Source organism: Caretta caretta, chromosome 2, assembly GCF_965140235.1.
Source record: "Caretta caretta isolate rCarCar2 chromosome 2, rCarCar1.hap1, whole genome shotgun sequence".
In the NCBI taxonomy this organism is placed as follows: Eukaryota; Metazoa; Chordata; order Testudines; family Cheloniidae; genus Caretta; species Caretta caretta.
In genome coordinates, this window is record NC_134207.1 from 130,186,094 (window position 1) to 130,208,519 (window position 22,426).

The 22,426-nt window shown below is 39.2% G+C and overlaps 1 long non-coding RNA gene across 3 annotated transcripts in view; it reads left to right on the forward strand.

The window, feature by feature from the left end:
- Positions 1–297: 297 nt before the first annotated feature.
- Positions 298–22,426, forward strand: part of LOC125632035 (uncharacterized) — a 128,853-nt gene continuing 106,724 nt past the window's right edge. Inside the window, exon 1 of one of the 3 annotated variants that reach the window (XR_012667064.1) lies at positions 298–475. This is a non-coding gene — a long non-coding RNA (uncharacterized LOC125632035). The remainder of the gene's footprint in view (positions 476–22,426) is intronic. The other 2 variants (XR_012667065.1, XR_007355149.2) reach the window with 2 other exon arrangements.

The following is a 22,426-nucleotide window of genomic DNA, read 5'->3' on the forward strand; positions in this document are numbered from 1 at the left end:
AGTCGTTGTTGGGCAGTGCAGAAACCCCATGCGGGTAAGGCATAAATGCAGACCATGAAGAGAGAGGATGAGGACCAGCTGAGGTCAATTATGACCACTGTAGAGATTTGGCTTTCAGACAGAACTCTGAGTGGAGAAAAGTGACTGCCTCCTCAGAGCCCTGAGGAGAGGATTCAAGGTCACTGAGCTATTGGATTCTGTAAATGGTTAAGCCAAGCACAAGATATGGTCAGGGAGTTAGGCTGATTTGTGTTTCTCTGGAGAGGACTGGCTCGGAGTCAAGCCATTCTCTTTTGCTTTTCTTGGACTGGATTGCAAAAAGTCACAAGGCAGTTTCTTTTGTTCTCCGCTTGTGTGTCCTAGAGGGGAAAGACACCTTTCAGTATGGCTGTAGAGACACATCACCCTGCTTGTGACTGGAAAACTAGAATGCAGTCAGAGAAAAGCTGGGGGAGGATTTGCACCTGACACAGAGGTAAGGGACTTTTCCACAGTAGGGCAAATAGTTCTGAGCTGACTAGTCTCTAAGGTGCCACAAGTACTCCTTTTCTTTTTGAAAATGCTTTATTTAGCGCACATAGTAGAAATTTTAACAAAGATCATTATTCTCTAATTGAGGAGTTCTCTAATTGACTTGGATGGGACCAGGATTTTTCCTCCAAATTTGTGAATGCCCACTTAACAAAGTTATTCTGAAATGTACAAAGCCCTGTGCATGATTTTGTTGCACTGCTTTGATTAAAATCAAGCTACATAGCTCAGATCCTCTGAAACTTTTTGAAAATGCATCCCCTTATGCACATCCATGTGCAGCCCAAGAGCTGCACACACTTGACATATCAACATCTTAACCTTCACAAGGGTAGTGTCTGAGAGAAAAATGATCACTTTGATCCTTAGCTTGACTTTAAGAATGAGCAACGAAGATTTTGAGATAGTTTGAGAACACTGTGGCTCCTGCAGCTCAGACAAAAAATGCTTTGTAAGCTCAAAGTCAACAGGACAAAAAGAATGTATATTCTTTTGGGGGGTGAAGGGAAAGAAAGTGAAATGTCTATGCAACATTAAGGTTCAGTTAAAATAGGAAAGTCAAGATGTTTACAGTAGCATTATATTGTAAGACAGGCCTTAATCCTACAAAAAAGATCTGCATGTGGATTCTGATCACTTCAACAGAACTCTGCATAGTTAATGGTCCACATGGGGTTTTAGATAAAATGCCAGTTTTCTTCCTTATCGCTGCCTCTAAATATTTTCACACTATCTGTAAACAATGCATGCCCATGGTACGGTGTAAGGATGTGAATAACCTGGCCATCTGATTTGAACAGATATGTAGAATTTTTTTTATTCCTGCTTTCCTTCTTAAGCATAACCCTGAATGCACAACTGAGGATATTTTAAACATGATTTTGAACACACAGGAAGCAAAATATGGCTAAGAAAGAAATAACGTCAGAATCTTAATTATTTTATTTCCTTATGCTTTAGACATTAATTGTGCCACTTTAAACATGAAACACTATTACTACAATGTTAATTAACAAAGTTATAGTCCAATAAAGCCTAGTACTGGACGGGAAGCAGTTTAGCCTTGCTTTAGGCTACGAAACTTAAAGTGCTGTGCACCGGGATGTGCCTGTATGACTTAATAGGGTTCAGAGGTGACTTTCATTCAAAGCAGAGCTCTTATCCTAGTTCTATTAGCAGCTTAGCAATACCACCATTTGGTTTTCATACATAGCATAGCAACATTTATTTTAAAGAGAAAATACTAAGACACACTGGCACAGCAGTCAGTACTCCTGGCAAACATGAGGCACTCTTACTAAAATGAATGCATGTTAAAGACAACAAACAGTTTTCCAGGTACTAGTGCATGTATTTCTGGAGCTAATACATTTCCATTATTTAAGTGCAAGCACAGAATGTACAGTATTAATGCTTACTGGCAGGACCCCATGGCTGCAAGGGCTTGATTGCACGGGCTTGTCTGTAACTGGCTGCATTACTTACTGGCCGAGGATTGTGGTGGATTCCACAGCAAGATTTGGATGTTTTTTTTCTACAAGAGGGTCTCTAGTTCAAATAGGCCACAAGATTTCCCTGAGTTAATTCGTGTGTCATACAGAAGGTCAGACTACAGGATCACAACAGTTGCTTCTGGGCTTTAAAGTACAATTCTAAATACCTTTTTAAAATTAACTTTTGTTCAAACAGTGTTAAAAAAATTGAAGCACATTGCTGTAGTTGGACCTAGGTTTAACTGAAATATGTAGATAATTGCTAAAAGCTATTTGTGTAAATAAGTGCAGCCTCACTGAGATTACCTTATGCTTCCTAAAACCACTATGTCTAGCTATGTTGACCAAATTACGTAAGTGCCTCATCGCAAACAACTTGGTTGAAACAATACATCATCAGAATCTGAGTGAAACACTTTTGCTTCTGTAAACATGTAATTATGTGGAAGAGGAAGCACGTTCAGATCCTGAATGGAACGATTTGGATACAAATCACTGTGGTGTCAGTTTTACCAGCAGAACAATGCAACATCACTTATTTTGCTTCCTCATCTGGCAGCATCTCATTTATTCATTATCTTGCTTCTTGCTCATTCTCAGCTAATTATACAAGCGCCTGTAAGAAGATCTTTAAATCCTTCATGTCATGAAGCAAGCTCTAAATCAAATTTAATTTCAAAGTAGCTATATAATTGATCTGTCTGGCTGACAGCTTCTTTAAGATGTTTGAAAACCTTCACAAATTATCTTGAAGTCAAGTGCTTCTGTGCACCATAATCATTGTATGTTCATGTTTTTAAGGAAGGTTTTCTTTCAAACTGAACTGGGCATAATTCAAAGTCTCCCCACTTAGGCAGTAAGGGTGAACCATTTTTACTTCCAATTACCAAAAGAACACACAATTTGATTTAAGCACAGAGTCTTCAGCTATATTCTCAGTGGAATGTCTGCTGTTGCCTTTGTACTTGCTTAAGTCAGTGTCTTTTGCATAACTCTGAATGGTTAGAATTGATATCATGATATAGGCATATCAATGAAATTCTTATGCACAGAGCTTAGCCTGGCACCTTTATAACTATCCTAACAGCTGATAATCAACAAATCCTTGGAACCACCACACAAGGCCTCCCTTCACTCTCAGTTTAGCTTTCTTCAGCTACTTGATTCATCTTGATGCTGTATCTAATGAGGGAACATCATTTAAGGTCACAGTGGTATTTGCCCCACCTCCCTGAAAAGTCAAGAGGAGCACATCATGCCACCAAACTATCTCTGATGCTATCGCTACTAAAAATAAAAAGCCAATGACAGCACAAATGGCTTCATTGTACTCATTTTGGTACAGAGACCTTGGGTTTATCCTTATTTTGCTGAAAGACACTATTGTTCCAATAGTGCCAACAAGGCAAGTTAATATAAGTATGTATTTTCACATGCTGAATGAGACTATATAGTTCCCCCAAGTAGGTCCCAAGTAAATGTAAGCAGCTCTTATATCAACTGTTCTAGATCACAATAGCGGCCAGGTTCAAGTGACACAACAATATTCTATCGGCCAGTCTGGGTATGTTCTAACTAACTAAAGAGGCATAATGGGCTATCTGGTAAGAGAGTCCCCAACTTGCTGTGCTCTAGAAAATTAAAAATAAGGGACTAATTTACCAGTCTGGAGCTTATTTCAGCAAGGGGCAGATGCTGAATCAGTTGTAGCTTCTAATAAAATCAGAGGGTGGCAACTCTGATTATCAACTTCCTAAGCAGCATGAAAACTGGATGTTGCACATTGGTATGTTAGCAGTGATTCTGTAAAAGAATTGGCCCTGATTCTGAGCTCCAATTGGTTAGATGATGGGCTGGGAGAAAGAATTGGCTACTTTGCTCATCCAGAGTGCTGATGGATTAGAGCAGGCAGGAAATTCCACACCTGGCTTCATGCTGCCAGCTGGCCTCGCACTGGAGGATGAAGATGGCACCCTAGGAGAGGGAAAGTATGTTCCTGTTGTAAAGAAGCAGTAGGACAAACAGCCTGAGTTTGGAGATGAAAGGTGGGTGCTGGGAGCAGCCTGGTACATGGAAATTATAAAGTCACACTGCATGCTAGAATCTGTCCCTGCCCCAAAGGGAAAAATAATCCCTTAATCTATGACTGAGGCCACAGGATCAGTTTGGATTGGTTGCTAATCTAATGAATTGTTTAATAATAACGCTAAATTCTGTGTATGGTATTATGAGTTTTACAGTGTTTTGGGGATATATTCACACATTTTAGCTATTCTGCTAACTTCTGCCTTCCCCAAAGTTGTAGAAGGGCTCTGAACTTGCATTGAGGGGTGGGTATCTGGGACAATCAATGAAAAAGGAGCCCCACTACACAGGTAACTGACACCAGTAAAACAAGTGTTAAGACACAACCTGTGTGTCTAACACATTTCTCCTTCCATCTACGTTTAAAGGTGTCTGTCCTCTGGAACAAAGGGTTATGTCAAATCTAACTATTAGTAAGGTTGATGCCTGTGGTTAGAGATCTTATATGTGCATTGTCTCCAACTGAACCATTGATTCCACCAGGTGTGTGAAGTTTGGCAGTATGGCTGCTCCCTGATACTACAAAGTGGAGGGTAGTAAGAAATGCTTGGTCTGGCTATAGCCCAAACCAGCTGGGAAAGAATTTTGGTCTGGGCCTTCAGTACAGAAGATCACGTTCTGGCTAACCAACTAATGCAAAAGTGATTTTGCTGGTTCCAAAAAAATGAAGTGGGCTAAAAAACTAATTACATTGCTGATTGCATCTGGATTTGAACCAGTGTGGTGTAAAATCTGTGTTTTAAGGTATCACTGACTATTACAAATTCTAGACAGAACTTCTGAAAAGTTTCTTTTGTTTGAAATTCCATAAGCAAAGAAAATCTGTGGTAAGCCACTCATTTCAATCCCAATTTTCTTTTCCTTATTAGGTACCTGCAAATGTAAAATAATCGTACTATATTTGCTTGGTAGCTTGATTTATGTTAAAACATCCAATACTCAAGAACTGATCAATGCTTTATTAATGTTAACCAACCGGCATATGTAAGGAAGCATCCTTTATGTTGAAGTACTTATAATGTAACCTTTATACTGTTAGTGGTTTGCTTTTTTTGGTGTGACATGCAAAATATAATTTATAAGCTTCTACTTCGTTGAATCATTTACTACTTTTGCAAATTTTAGTTATCAATATAGACTTCTTTCTTAGGTTGTAATCTGAATGCTTGGCATTTGTGAACTCACAGAATAAAATAATACAATAACCTTTGGTGTTTTGTCAGATATAATTTGTTGATTTATAGGACATCGTATTAAAATGAAAAATTTCTTCTTGCAATAAGAGCTAGACTTTCTTGAAATTAAATATGCCACTGAGAAATTCCCTTCCTTAAACACTGTAAAATTTAGTTAAGACATTTTTATGGCACAGGAACTGTGAACACTTAAGTCAGGATTTATATGTTTAATGTAATTGCCCATTAAAATGAGTACAAAGCAATGCTCAGTATAAATAACAGAAAATCAGTCAACAGAATTTCTACCATCATTATGTCTTATGCACTTAATATGCACAGGCCATCCTACCAAACAATGACACCCTTATGCCAATCCACATCATTTTGGAAACAATATGTACAGTATTGTGTATCAGGTTTATTAGCATCAACAAATAGCAACCTTTGATTTAAGGTGTTAAATACACAAATCACTAATAACAGGTTGTAGAAGCATAGGACTGGAAGGGACCTCGAGAGGTCATCTAGTCTAGTCCCTTGCACTCATTGCAGGACTAACTATTATCTAGACTATCGCTGACAGGTGTTTGTCTAAACTGCTCTTAAAAATCTCCAATGACAGAGATTACACAACCTCCCTAGGTAATTTATTCCATTGCTTAACCACCCTGACACTTAGGAAATTTTTCCTAATGTCCAACCTAAACTGCTCTTGCTGCAAATTAAGCCCATTGATTCTTGTCCGATCCACAGAATTTCAAGAGATTTTTTTTCTCCTCCTTGCAACAACCTTTTATGTCTTTGAAAACTGTTACGTCTTCTCATCTTTAGACTAAACGAATGTATTTTTTATAAACTTCCCTCATAGGGCATGTTTTGTAGATCTTTAATCATTTGTGTTGCTCTTCTCTGGGCTTTATCCAATTTATCCACCTCTTTCCTGAAATGTGGCTCCCAGAACTGGACACAGTACTCCAGTCAAGGCCTAATCAGCGTAGAATAGAATGGAAGAATTACTTCTCGTGTCTTGCTTACCATGCTCCTGCTAATAGAGCCCAGAATGATGTTTGCGCTTTTTTTTGCAACAGTTTTACATTGTTGAATCATATTTAGTTTGTGGTCCACTAGATCCCTTTTCCCCAGTTCTCTTTTCTTGGCAGTCCTTTCCCATTTTGTACATGTGCAACTGATTGTTCCTTCCTAAGTGGAGTACTTGCATTTGTCCTCATTGAATTTCATCCTATTTACCTCAGACCATTTCTCCATTTTTTCCAGATCAGTTTGAATTTTAATCCTATCTTCCAAAGCACTTGCAAACTGTCCCAGATTGCTATCATTCACAGACTTTACAAGTGTACTCTCTATGCCATTATCTAAATCATTGATGAAAATACTGAAGAGAACTAGACCCAGAACTGAACCCTGCATGATCTCACTTGTTATGCCCTTCCAGCTTGATTGTAAACCGCTGATAACTACTCTCTGGGAATGGTTTTCCAGCCAGTTATGCATCCACCTTATAGTAGCTCCATCGAGGTTGTATTTCCCTACTTTGTTTATGAGAAGATCATGAGAGACATTATCGGAAGCCTTACTAAAGTAAAGATATACCACATTTACCGCTTTCCCCCATCCACAAGGCTTGTTACCCTCTTAAAGACAGCTATTAGTTTGGTTTGACATTGACATGATTAGTTCTTGACAAATCCATGCTGACTGTTACTTATCACCTTACCATCTTCTAGGTGTCTGCAAACTTGATTGCTTGATTATTTGCTCCATTATCTTTCTGGGAACTGAAGTTAAGGTTACCGGTCTGTAGTTCTCTGGGTTGTCTTTATTCCCATTTTTATAGATTGGTACTATATTTGCCTGCAGTGGTCCCTTGCTCTCAAGTGCTCTTCAAGTGGGGAGGGAGTCCACTCCACTTCACAGCACCAGGCAACAATATTCAGGATTGGGCTCCCTGGGTGATGGTGGTGGTGGGGCAAGTGACAAGCAGGCTATAGCTCAGACCCTTCTGGCTGGGGAAAAACAACTGTTAACAATCTAGAGCTCTGGCCCCGGGTGGGGTTGCGAACTAAGCAGTCTTTAACCCTGAGCCTCCCAGCTAGGGTGGACAGAAATCACCAGTCTAAGGCTCTGACCCTCTGTGTGGGCAGAGCAGGGAGCAGGCTTTAGCCTAACTGTCCCTGGCTAAGGCAGCCAGCAAACACACAGTCTGGGGCGCTGCAGCCAAAACACAGCACAGGTCTTCCAGCCAAGGAGGAGTCAGCTGCCACCTCAGGGGTGGGGTTGGGGGTATGTCGATCTGGACCCACCCTACTTCACCTATTCTCAGCCCAGGGCCCTAACAGTGGTGGAGGGGTCCACCACTGGGTCAGCATGTATCCCATTGAAACACAGTGACTTGCACTCTTGCAGTAAAACTGGACTAAAGTCTGGTTTCCCTGGGCTACTAATCCGGGTGCAGGGATTCATAGTTCAAGGGTCCTCCGTCTCCTTCAAGAACTAGGAGTTGGTCTGACAATCTTTTATAACCCTTTTTTCTTATATTCCGACATTGCCAGGACCATTGATTAGTTTTTGGCCTCTTGCCCCTGGTTGCCGTTCTAAGGGACCACAATTAGGATTCTGACTGCTAGTATAGTCCTCTTGAATTGATACATTATGCAGTGCTTTCAATACATAAATCCAGCTGCTCCATGGTTACATATACAAAAAACCTTTAAAAAATCTGCTAATTCATTCTCAAACTGTTATTCTGAAGTTTGTATTTATCACAAGATGCATATTGCTAAATCTTATAACCCTAGATCAAACACTTGGGCTAAGTTATACTAACTGCTAGATTGTGTGTTAGGCCTCAAACTTATTCCAAAGCCAATTTAAAATCTTATTTTCCCCCTACTTTCATAATATTATTGTTTTTATTATCACTTCCTTATGCATCTTAGTTTTTCCAAACAATTTATAGTTTGATTTTAGGTAGGGACCTCCCAATATCAGATCAGGGCTCAAAGGTCAACAAATATAACTAGTAAGTCTGAACAGATTCTTAGGGGTGTTAAGCACCAAGTAATTTAGTTCCCCAAATTACAAAAAAAAATGTATAATCTAGAAAAACAAAGTGGCAGGCCAAATCTTCTCTCTGTTAATGCCACTCCATGGATAAACCTCTCCCACTATTGTAATTGCATGAGGTTCTTTACCATACCTTTGGCAACACCACAATTAAAGACAGGCAACATACTCCCAATTTATTGTTTATTAGTATCTTATTACTAAAAGGAAAAAAAGAAAACCAAAACAGAACACAAACAAATAGTAAAAATTGTACTTCAGTCACAGTCACCTCTATATATTTCCCTATGGAGAACTGTTAATAGTGACTACACCTTATGATTAGGTCCACTCTAATGGGGACACTTACCTAAGTAAGATACAACTACAATATCTTAATCCAAATATCAGTAGTGAGTTTTGTCTTATTGTAATCACAAGTAACTAAAATGGCTTATAGAAGGCCTATTGGAATTTCTTATAACGGTTGGAAAATCCTGTTTGGGTTATTAGGGGTAACCCGATTTATGAATGGAGATAGGTAAATGATCTTAACTAAGTCACATACAAATTGAGAGTATTTAAATAGATTACTTAAAAAGTCATTCAAAGAACAGTCTTCAGATGAGAACATCATTAATCTTACATTCAATCCCACTAACTTTCTCTGTTTACCAATGTTATCTTATGTCTTCTTTCTAGAATACAATGTCTAAACTAGGGCTGTCAGTTAATTGCAGTTAACTCACAAGATTAACTCAAAAATTAATTATGATTAAAAAATTAATCACGATTAATCAGACTGTTAAACAATAAAATACCAATTGAAATTTATTAAATATTTTTGATTTTCTACATTTTCAAATATATTGATTTCTATTACAACATAGAATACAAAGTGTACAGTGCTCACTTTATATTATTATTTTTATTACAAATATTTGTGCTGTAATAATGATATAGTATTTTTAGTTCACCTCATACACTTTCACGATAAAGAGATTGCACTACAGAACTTGTAACTTACAAATATAGATTTTTTTTTTACATAACTGCACTAAAAACCAGAACAATGTAAAACTTTATAGCCTACAAGTCCACTCAGTCCTACTTCTTGTTCATCCAACTGCTAAGACAAACAAGTTTGTTTACATTTACGGGAGATAATGCTGCCCATTTTCTATTTACAATGTCACCTGAAAGTGAGAACAGGCATTCACCTGGCACTTTTGTAGCCATCATTGCAAGGTATTTATGTGCCAGATATGCTAAACATTAGTATGGCCCTCCATTCCAGAGGACATGCTTCCCTGCTGATGATGCTCGTTAAAAAAATAATGCATTAATTAAATTTGTGACTGAACTCCTTGGGGGAGAATTGTATGTCTCCTGTTCTGTTTTACCTGCATTCTGCCATATATTTCATGTTATAGCAGTCCCGGATGATGACCCAGACATAGGTGCCGACTCTGTCGATGCTCCAGACCCGGGGAAAAATTTGTGGGTGCTCTGCAACCAAGAGCAGCCAAGCTCCTCGTCCCGCCCCACCCCACCTCAACTCCTCCTCCACCTCAACCTCCTCCCCTAAGCACACCTCATACCCCCTCCTCCCAATGCTTGCTGCTGCCAAACAGCTGTAGGAAACTCTGGGAGGGAGTGGGGAGGAGTGGGAATGTGGCACGCTCAAGGGAGGAGGTGGGGAAGAGGTGGGGTTAGAGGGGGGATTTGAGGAAGGAGTCGGAATAGGGGCGGGAGGGGGGGCAGGGCCGGGGACAGAGGGGGGTTGAGCACCCACTGGCGCCAGTAGAAGTCAGCACCTATGGACCCAGCACATGTTCATTTTAAGAATGTTTTAACAGCAGATTTGACAAAACGCAAAGAAGGTACCAATGTGGGATTTACAAAAATAGCTACAGCACTTGACCCAAGGCTTACGAATCTGAAGTGCTGTCCAAAATCTGTGTGTGACAAGGTGTGGAACATTCTTTCAGAAGCCTTAAAAGAGCAACACTCAGATGCGGAAACTACAGAACCTGAACCACCAAAAAAGAAAATCAAGCTTCTGCTGGTGGCATCTGACTCAGATGATGAAAATGAATATGCGCCTGTCCGCTCTGCTTTGGATTGTTATTGAGCAGAACGCATCATCAGCATGGGCACGTGTCCTCTGGAATGGTGGTTGAAGCATGAAGGGACATACGAATCTTTAGCGCATCTGGCATGTAAATATCTTGCGACTCTGGCTACAACAGTGCCATGCAAATTCCTTTCTCACTTTCAGGAGACATTTTAAACAAAAAGCGAGCAACGTTATCTCCTGCACATTGTAACCAAACTTGTTTGTTTGAGTGATTGGCTGAAGTAGAACTGAGTGGGCTTGCAGGCTCTAAAGTTCTACGTTGTTTTATTTTTGAATGCAGTATTTTTTGTACATAATTCTACATTTGTATGTTCAACTTTCATGATAAAGAGATTGCACTACAGTACCTGTATTAGGTGAATTGAAAAATACTATTTCTTTTGTTTTTTTACAGGTCAAATATTTGTAATCAAACTGAGCACTGTACACTTTGTATTCTGCGTTGTAATTGAAATCAATATATTTGAAAATGTAGAAAAATCTAAAAATATTTAAATAAATGATACTATATTATTGTTTAACAGCGTGCTTAATCAAGATTAATTTTTTAATTGCTTGACAGCCCTAGTCTAAACCAACTGGTATTTTAACAGCTTCTGTTAGTACCTTTTATATTAAAACAACATTTCAATATCCCATTAAAATAATTTTAACAAAAATTTAAAATCCAGTATCTGGCAGTTCTTTTGCAAACTCCATATCACTAATAGTGTTGAAGTCCTGATGATGTCACGTTGCAGAAACAGTGCTTGGGTTGGCAGATTGCTGCTTCCTGATGGTATATTGTGACTTCTTTGTTCTTATTATTAATCTTGTCGCCACTGCTGTTTGCTTGCTTGTAGAGGTGTCAGCTTGAAGGTGTGATGAGATTAGCAGCCTGAGCTGGGAAGGGAAGTGTAGGAGAGAACATAAACAGGTATGCATAAGAATAAGAATACTAGAGTAAGTGTCTGAGCGAATGTGTGAGGGTGCCTCAGTTAAGAGGAATTTGAGGAATAAGGTGGAAGGCACACGTCTTTCACGGAATTAGCTGGATTCAAATATCAGCCGCTGTCACCATCTCATTGGCTCAACATCATCAGAGGATGGCCTTGCTAGCATCGTCAGCTCGTGAATATGCAGTTTGCTAATGCATATGCAGAAGGATTTTCATTCTTCAATTTTATGCACATTGCTTTTGTCTTGGAGTGGGAAATGTTCAGAACATCTTTAAGAAAGGAGTTTTAACTTTTTCTTTTATTCACTGAAATTTCTGAGCTATCCCTTTTAGTTCCATCAGGGTTTAATAGTAGTTGACATTTTGTTTAAAATGAGTCTCAACACTATAGAGTCCAAACACTGTAGAAAAAGTCTTTGAGCTCTTAAAATAGCCTTTTGAAACTTAAATGATTCTTTATCTTAAATGGACATCAAAGTATTTATGGTCTATTTACTCAACAATACTTGTGTGACATTCACGATACAGCCACCCTTAGGGGAAAACAGAAGGTTTAAACTCCCCAAAATTGAGCAGCTGAATCAACTGACTGCATACTGTATTATCATGCTATAAAAGTATATTGAGTAAGTTCTCTTCTGAAAGCTTGTAATGTTCTAAACTTAATGGTTACCCCGGGAGATGTATACAAACTGTGGTTACAAATGTATATATTTCTGTATCTAAAAATCTCTGCTCATAATTTAGTGCTGCAGTATTCAGCTACGCCTCACAGTAGGGAAACCGAGGCACAGGTGCTGCAGCCCAGAATCTGCTAGGTGTGGTGACAGCCTGGTACAGGTAAGAAAAGCTGTGGGCCAGGACTCCACTGGGAGTAGGGAGGCCTACTGGGTGAGATGAGACAGTGGTATAGTTAGGCAATGAGGTGGCTCAGAGCGTCGCTATGAGCAGGGGAACTATGCAGGGCTGTTATATGATATGGGTGGTAAAACTTTTGACAAATGTATGCTACCTGGTAAAGAGTCGGAAAAGCCCTGAAGGATGTGAAGCAACCTCTGGGGCAAGTGTAGATGTTAAGGAGCCCCTGCTGTGAGGTGGAGCTGAAGTTGCACACAAATTATAAGCACAGTTTTCTAGATACACAAATAGATACATTCATAACCACAGTCTCTATACATACCTCACAATGACTTGTAAGCTTAGTACATTACAAGCTTTCATAAAAGATCTTACTTCGTATACTTTTACAGTACAATGAGGCAGTATCAGTTGGTTTGGCTGTTCATTTTGGGGGTTTAAACCTCTGTTCTCCCCTGATTGTCACACCTTGGAAAAATGGTTCATGTCTTTTTCTGGGTTTGGTAAGCAGTTGCTTAAGCCTTGCCAGATAACTAACTCCCCAATTAATATAAATATTGATACCCAAAGGACTACTTATTAGCATGTCATTTGATTCCATATTTGTACATCAAACATCTCTTTCGTATGCATCAAGAATTAAAAGCAACCGGCAGGTAATGTAAGAAGGACACTCTAAAACACTTACAAAAAGTTTATGCCATTTTAAAACTTTTGAAGGAAAACAAAAGGTTTCCTCTTCAAGGAAAAATAAACAGATTAGAAGTAACAAATATATTTTGAGACATTTTCCAACCATAAATGTTCTCGGTTTAAAGAAATGAGATTCAATAGGGATATTCCTGGAAACCTTCTATGCATCTTTAAAACTAAAGGCTATTTTTGTTTGCAAAGAGGAAGAGTAAAGAGTTCTGCTCTTGATTTGGGCTCAGTTATATAACTTAGTTTATTGCTCTGATAACACGTAAGCACCACTCCTCTCTGGAATAGCCCAAATAAAGAATATTCTTACTCTTTCACACAACCAGGTCTCTTTCTGACATAAATATCCTGAGAAGTTTCTCTTGAGTTAAAGATCATATCTGTACAAGGCTGGTGTCTTGTACAACAGGGAAGATATCATATTTTCTGAGAAGATACTTGTGGTGGTTTACCCTCTAGCCAATGGTTCTTAAATTTGCAGCAAATCTACAACTTGCAATTAGACTCCCATCAAGCAGTCAAGACCAGAAACAAATCACAGTAACTTACCCTTAAATACAACATTCAAAACATATTCTAAGAGATACAGAATGTTAAAATTTGATATAAACCTGAATTGCAGAGTGTGTGTAAGCACACTTGGAGGTAATAAATATGGTTTTATGGTAGAGCTAGGTGACATTTTACAGATAAATAGCTTATTAGCTGAAAAATGCCATTTTTGGGTTGAATGAAACTATACATGAATTTGATCCAAATTTACCAATTTTTAACATGAATTTACCAAACTATACTTTTTTGTGGGGGAGGGGGGAAAAGGGGTGGAAGAGAGCCAGATTCATAAGAAGACTTGGTGCTATTCACAAAACTGGAAGGAAGGGGTGTGTCTTATACCCAATAACCCAGTAGCTAGGCCACTTACCTGTGATGTGGAAGCCCTTGTTTAGAATCCCTCTCAGATGAGTGGCCTAAGCACCAGGGTGCTGGCTATTCTGGGGTAGGTTTCTGTCCTTCCTGTTGGTGCGCTACTTCTTTTAAAATACATAAATATTCATTGGGCCAAAGTAACAAGAGAGTAATTGTCTAGCCTAGTGGTTTGGGCACATGCCTGAAATTTGGGGAAACCTGGGTTCAAGACCCCCTGCTCTGGAATGGGAATTCGAACTTGTGTCTTCCACATCCCAACTGACTGTCCTAACCAAGTGGGCATATTAAAAGAGCTCTCTTGTCTTATGAATAGAGCCCTTTTTCATAAATACAAGCTTTAAATGCCTGGAAACAAAGGTTTTGTTTAGGATCAAACAAAAGATATTTGACCCAAAAAACACTTGTCATTTTTTTCAATTTGCTCTAAACTCTGAAATTTTGGTTTGTTTAGCATTTTCTTGTTGTTGTGTTGTTTTCCAGAGCTGCCAGTGAACAAAACATTTATTCATCCAGCGGTATTTTATTGCTGAAGAGATATAGTCATCTAGCTTGTTTGGTGCTTGTCACTGGTTGACTGAAAGCAGAGAATTTCTAGGAATTTACTTCATTAGTTTGAAAATTTTGTTTAATTACATAAGCATGTAAGCATATCCTGCAAACATTGTGTCTAAAATAATTGAAAGTATCTCTTAATTCAGTAAAAAAATGACATAAAATGAGAGTGATATATAATTTATCGGGGGGGAGGTTTATTGGGTTTTTATTGAGGTCAACTTCCACAGTGATATGAGAAAAAAGACAAGAATGACAAAGAATTAAAAAGAAAACTAACAGGTTAAAACACACTTGTGTCTACACTAAAGGGTGTGGAAGGGAGAGAGAGAAGAGGTAACATTGCCTGACACTTCCTTTTTATAAGACCTTATTTTCAGTTGCATAAAAGTATGCAAAACTTCAAGGAAGGAGAGATATCTACTTGAATTTTGGGCAGAGTTAAAGTTGTGGGATGTGGTCTGTGGTGCTCAGTTTTGGTAATTGTGACTTGTCTGTCTCTGGTGAAGTAGAGGGTATATACTGTTAAATAAAAACTCCCTGCTTTTATGGCTTTATTGTATATTGTATAGAAAACTTACCAAAAAATCTGTATAATTTTTTGTGTTTATATATACACACACTATGTATATACATAAAGCGTAGTATGTTGACACTCTTCTGTGGCTATAATCTTATAAAACTATTCCACATATTCATTCCTTTTTACCTTTACTATACAGTGTGAGAAATCCATAATCTCTACTTAGTGTGTTATAGACTCTTCCAGAGGCCTCTGACCTAAAGATGTCCAGAAACATAATTTGGAAGTGAAGTTTTTGTACACATACTAGTAACAAAAGAGGCATTGTAATCATCTGACTTGATTATTACCCATACTGGCACAAGTCCTTTAACTGACTGTTCAAAAAAGTGAGTGGGGCAAGAACTTAAGCTTTGAGTGTGTATTGGGTTTTGTTTTGTTTGTTTTTTTGTTGTTTTTTGCTTGGTTTTTGCTTTAAGCCAATGTAGTCACTTTAGATTTACACCAGCACAAGCTCATTTGGTCTTTACTTAAATTTTCTGGCTGAAATGTCTTGCCAAGTTTCATTCCTGACTTTGCATTTCATTAAATGTGACTGATGCATCTTCATTATAACGGATGAGCCATAACAAAACACATAATATAAAATATTTGAAGGGGGAGAACAAAGCACTATTTTTTTTTTCCAAAAAATCCATCAGCCTCTTAAAATGTTTGGTTTTCTTGGTTAAAAGCAAAATTTACATTTTTTGTATCAAGAACAATTATAGGAGGCTGTTTCTCTCACCTAAAAACACTGTTCCCTTAACTAAGAAAGCAAATTTGAGGTGTGTGTGTTGGGGGCGGGGTAGAAATCAACGTCAAGTCTATTTTTAGGTCTAACATAAATAAAACACTACAGGCTAAGTATGCACAAAAACTAGGGAATTATGAAAATACAGTGCTATTCTATTCAGTTATAAATACTTTGTGCAGAAGGAAAAGTGCTTATATATATATATATATATATATATATATATATATATATATATATATATATATATATATATATATATATATATATATATATCCCTGACACAATATTCATTAAGATAGAGTGAAGTTATAAATAGGTATCTCTCTAACTTAAGGGGAAAACCTTTTATGTTCTAGTTGGCGAAATCCTAATGTCTGAAAACCAGGAAATCCAGTGATGGGTGCAATTAAAAAAAAAAATCAGAGTTAGCGTTCTTAAGAGATATTAAAAAGGAAGTATGATGCTACAATTGGAGAATGACAATGTATATGGTTGTCATGGTCTGTCTGTATTTAAAATGGTCTCTTTAGAGTATGCAGACTTCCTAAAGCCATAAGGAAAAGCTCATGGAGCTTAGACTCCAAATACCATGAAACTCGCAATAAAATTGCAGAATGGCAACATTGCACCATACAAAGAAGTCCTTAATCCAACAATAACAAACCTTAGAATGTAGGAGCCTGAAAAACCTTAATCCAAAAATAACCTGCCTAACAGTGTAGGTGCCGGAAAATCTCAATCCTATTGGTAAATGGTTAAAAGATCAAGTCATAGGCACAAGAAGAGTGAAGATGGGAGGCTAGTATCACTACAGGGGCAAGGTTAGTGCCTTAACTGGGTATTTCTCCAAAGCCATTTTTCAAATAATTGGGTTTCATTAAAGTTTTAACTATGCATTTCCTAGGTTTCTCATGCTTCTGCAGTTGACTTGTGTGTTTCCTAACTCTTAAATTAGTCAAACTGAAAGTGTAGATGTCATTGTTTCTTTTTTTTTTTTCTGGGAATAAAAAAAGGATTGTTAGGTTGTATTGGATGGATGTGCCAAAATATTGGACAGATTCATAATGGAATACAGTGTACACAGTAGTTTGCCATGTTGTAGCCATGTGGGTCCCAGGATATTAGAGAAACAAGGTGGGTGAGGTAATATCTTTTATTGGACCAACTTCTGTTGGTGAGAAAGATAAACTGTTAATATTACTCTGAGCTCTTTGTCTTAATTTGATTTCTTCAGTTTATTTTTGATTACCTTTTTCCTTTCTTCACACTTTGGAAGGTGCAGTAAATGTTGGGTAAAAAGTAGGGGGGGGGGAGAACAAAGGGAGCAAGAAGTGGCCATGAAATAATAAATTGAGATTCAAACTCTGTATATCCATGAGAACAGATCTAAGAAATAATAATCCACAGCTGGACTATCCAATGGTTTTCTATAATGTCCATTATGGCTGTAGCCAATGCTTCCTGGATAAATTGGATGTGCCTGACATGCTGAACTTCATGAATGTTTCTCTTCCCTGTTACAGAAAGATCTGTTGGAACTCTTTCTTTTTCCTACAACAGTCATTCTGTTTATAGGGGAAAAAGCTTTTCCAAAGGAGATGGCCCATAAAGTGTCAGGCTCTAAACTAGTCTACATAGTCGGGGGGGTACATTTTCAGGTTTTCTCAATGATGTTTCCAAACTTCCTTTGTTTTTAAAAATGACTGAAATAAAACAAAAAAATTGTTTTGGTACAAATGATGTTTTGTTTGACAAAAGCACTTTTTTAAAAGTATATTTTGCTTTTCGCTAGAACATATTTTTTTTTTTTTTGGCTTTAAATCACAGTGAATTTAGTTTTGATTCACCCAACCAGCTGAGAGAGTATTTGCACAGCTTTGGTCATGACCAGTGCCTTGAATTGGGAAGAAAAATGGGCAGAGAGCCAGTAGAGGGAATGAAGCATAGAAGGTCATGCTTGTGGCATCCTGTTTCCTTGAGGAGATGGCTGCCTCACTTTTAGTAAGAGGGCACCTTTTCATTGATTTTTTCCCCCCCTTTAGCCTCATACACTGTGAGTTACAATAATCAAGTCTGGAGCTGACAAGTGTGTGCATCATTGTACCTAGATTCTAGTGTAGGAGGAAGGTGACTAGGAACTTTCTAGCAAGTTGAAGGTAGAAGAAGGCATTATTTTTACTCCTGACACTACATCATCTAGGTCTAGTAAAGAGTTAAATAGGACCCAAGACTTTGCATCACATGGGGGGAGACAGTGTGGTGAAGGGGAAGAAGGAGATTGTCCCGAATAGTTCTGGAAGCATTTCCTCAGTCCAAAGACTGTCACCTGGTCTTTCCTGGGTACAGTCTGAGCCAGCTGTTCATCCAGATGCTATTTTCATGTAGGTATCGTGACATCCTTGTGACAGGGTTGAGTGTTATGTCATCCCCAGCAGTGCAGCCTACAGTGATTTTCCTGAGAGGTGTGTCACTTTGGGGAATTGGAGCACTTACTTAGTACCACTCACTCGTTCTTTCTGGAGAATGACTGAAGCTCCCCTGGTGTGGCACCTACTCTAGCTATATCATAGAAGCAAGTCAGCAGCACTTTGCAGCTGACTGTCAAAAGCTGCAGATATTTATTGAGGTATAGGTCCCAATCAAGACTAATGTCACCCTGTGCTGGGACTGTACACGACATAGCAAGTCGCATGCCACAAAGAGTTCAGTCTGAAAAACAGAAGTTGTTGAGGTTACAATCAAGGAGATGCAGGCTCTCTCCACTCTCATGGTGATGTTAACTTCTTGTGCCATTGGGGTTTTATGCTGTCCCCAAACCAAAAGCCCAATGGCAAAAAATCTTTAAAAAAAAACACCCCAATCTAAAAAAAAAAATCCCAATGGCAAAAAATGTTGACAGATGTGTTGGAGCTTAGTTGTCATGACTTTCACAAATCTTCCACTTGGGAATGGGAAGATGGAGACAGAGTGATATTTGGACAGGCTTTTTCCATAGTGCTGGCTTTTTGAAGACTGGACAGATGATTGCATCTTTCAGGGAAATAGGTAATTTCATTTCTCTGAAGGAAGCATTGATAAGTTGTTGCCATTGGGAATGTTTTATTCACTTTTACCTGCTGAAAGGAGCATAGAACTGTTTTGCAAGTGGTGGCTTGACTTCCAGAGCTGAAGTGGGGCTGAGTTTATCAGTGTAGTGAGGTCAGTGATAAGCAGTCCAGATCAGGTTTCTGGCTTGGCAAATTCTTGTCTATTTGGCTGCTTTGCTGCAAAGCAGAATGAGAACTCTCTCTGCTTCAGTCAATATTTGGGACTGGGGCTTCGATCATGCTGTCCAACTTGATTAGGTGGCTCACAAAGTGAAAACAGCTTTACATTACAGCATTACAGCTGGCTGTAATGGTGGAGAAGTTCTTTGTTTCCCTTATCGTGGCGGCTTTAGTCCTACTGGAAGCCTTCGTGTTGTTGGCAGATGGATTTGGAATGAGTTTTGCTCAACAAGTAGTTTTCTGCCTGTAAGTTTTATAGTGCACCATGGTTATGTTTGTGGTCAGTACAGGGGTTGGCTTGAGTCCAAATAATCAATGGTTGAAATTAAGTTTGTCTTCTAGTTTGTTGTCACCTTATCCCAGAAGCTTGGTGGCTTACCTTCCTAACATAATGAAAAGCTAAGGTTTTTGGAAGCATCTCTGTTCAGCTTTCCTTATGGAATAGACCCCTGATGCTGATCACTGTCTAGATGAGGTAGTGGTCAGACAAGAAGAGTGGAATGTTAATTGTCACTCTTAAGCTGAAGATTGTATCCAGCTTGTATCTAGTTCAGTGGGTCCAGACATAGATTATGGAAAATCCATTGCTTCCAGTAAGATCTGATCACCAGTCCTACATGTATTCTGGCCTTTGCAGGTATGTACGTTGAAGTTGCCAAGAACAATGACTATGGGATATTGCAGAAAAATGGCAATAGGTCCATTAATTCCTCAAATAAGTCCACTGGGCTCCATTTGGAAAACTTGTATGTCTCTTGCACACATCACAGAATGGATGGAGGTATCTGAAGCTTTGATTCTTAAGTGGATTATCCTCTGTCTGAGGTTGGAAGTAAACAGACCTGCTATTCCAATTCCTCTCCTTTTTGCCTTCACCTGGATTATTCCTTTGTTTATGGAGTATTCAGTAGCCTGACACTAGCTGGACAAGAATCGGGGTTGAAGGGAAGACTAAACAAGGGCCTGATGGTGCAAGCATGGTGTCTCAGTAAATACTATTATAAATACTGCTGTTTTTTCTGGCAGATGACCTTCCATTTATGAAGGAAAAATGTGAATCACTTCTTGTTTGGAGGCAGTTGCTGAGGGAAGGATTGGCCTCATACATGAATCCAGGAGTATTCCCAAACAGACATCTGTGTTAAAGAGGTTATGGTTAAAAGCTAGTGTCCTCATACTTTTCCAAAATGTGGAAATCAGTATCGGAAGGCTGAAACATCACAGAACCAGAAAACAAGCACAACAAAACAAAGCACACCTGCTAGGGTAATGCCTTCCATACCACACATCCTTGACTCTGCCCCTTTGAGGGTAAAAAAAACCCAAAATCTAAACGTCTGAACAGCAGGAAATGGAGAGTTAAGAAAACATCTGTCATGTGATGCTCAGCCTGTGATGCCTTCTAGCTGTGGCCCTCTGCAGTCCATATGGCTGCCATGGCAATGGTACTTCCTGCCCTGGAAAAGACAGTGGTGGTACCACAACTGTGTGAAACCTCTGCTGCTGGTGTACTTGGGGAACAGGACTGGGGGACAGACTTGCTGGCTGGTGGCAATAGTTAGCAGAGGAGTGTAGCAGGTCCTCTTGATTTTCTTCCCCTTGTTGGAGAGAGGACAGAGCTTGTCTGGATGATGCTGCTAGGATGATATTATGGTGGCAAGAGCTGGACAAAGGCTGAAAGAAAATGGCAGGGAAACACTTGGAGAACCAAGTCAAGAGAAGTAAGGTGGTGGTAACCAGAAAATGTGATCTATCACTTATATGGTGCTATACAGACTCTGGACCAGATGCATGCCTGAATGCATGTGGATGCAAATTTCACCTTCTGTGTCTGAGAGTATCTGACCCCTGGGGAAAGTGGAGCCAGAAGCACTGCTGCTATCCCCTAGGGATTCTACAGGTGAAGGCAGTTTTAAGTTCTGGATGGACTCCACAGCAGCTCCACTGACTACATGGAAGATTAAAATATAAAGTGTCAATAGAATGTATAGGAGAGGAAGAAATACAATTTTGGATTGAATAGTGTAAGACATGTCATAGAGTAGGGAGGGGAGAACATATCTTTAGGGACTCTGCACTACAAGAATTGTGCACTAGTATGATTATTTGCCACAGTTAGGGACATGCATTCTATAATGTGTGAATGCCAAAATATGACTCTATCAGTGAGAGGTGGCACTGTTATAGCTTAAGTATGGGATCATGTGGGTTGACAGACATTTTAGTGGCATGAGTTTTGATGTCTACAAAGCCAACAATGGATGGTACCCATTATCCAAAATGAGTATTTTTCATAACACACATGCTGAACTTGACATGCACGGTAAATTAAAGACAAAAGTTTAGAAATGCTTTGGAAGGTTTAAAAATTAATAGCTTTTTTTTTTGTATCTTGTATACTTAGTTATGAGTCAATTGTACAGGTCTGAGGCAACCATAAAAACCTGTGCAAAGGGGCATGCCCTCACTCGGGTGGAGAGAAGACTAACAAAGTCTTCTGAGCCTGTTCAGCACTAATTAGATACACCTGTAAGGCTTGCTCTGCCTGGAAGGGGTGCGTGTGTGTGTGTGTGTGAGGGGGAGAGTTTAAAAAAGGAAAACTTATGACAGGAAGGGGTGGCAAAAAAGAGGAGGGCTTCTCTATCTCAGACTGCTGACCACAGCAAGCGAAGAGCCAAGGGGGAGATAGTTGCAAGACTCACTGCTCCAGAAGCTGCAGACAAGCTGCAAAGCAGGATGCTGCAAGAAGCATGGCTGGAGGTAGACCCTAATAAGACAATAGACTTACTTATAGGCCAATCCCAAAGTCTGAACCCAGAAAGACTCCCTGAGAGCCAGGCCACCTTTGCTTTTATTTGCTTTCACTTAGATTCCCCTCTTTCATAAGGGAAGGGAAAGAAAGGAAAGGATCCTTCTTATAGAATCCCTCATATGCTATGAACTTGGTGGAAGAACTGTCCCTGGGAGGACCCTTTCAGTGTGCAAAACACCCATTAGGGTCTCACTCATTCACCAGGGTAAGCCACTTGACTTCATCATCTCCTTAGACTGAACCTCTAAGCCTTTAGCACCCCTGCTTCACACTGTGAGCACCTTTCAGTGAGTCTACTCGAGTTGGACATCAAGAAAAACTTGTACACCCAAAGGGAGCAATGCACACCCACCTTCAGCATCTGCTGTGACACTCAGCCAGTATTGTAAAAGCAGTAGGATTTATTAGATGTCTGGAACACAACAGTAAAAGTCCTTGTTTAGCATAAGGAACAGAAAGTTACACCATGATCCATCTTGGTCAGCCCAGAGCCTTCTGACTGCTCTCTTGTCCCAGTTCAGGACAGTCTCAAGTTTCCAGCAGCCCACTCTTAACAACCCCCT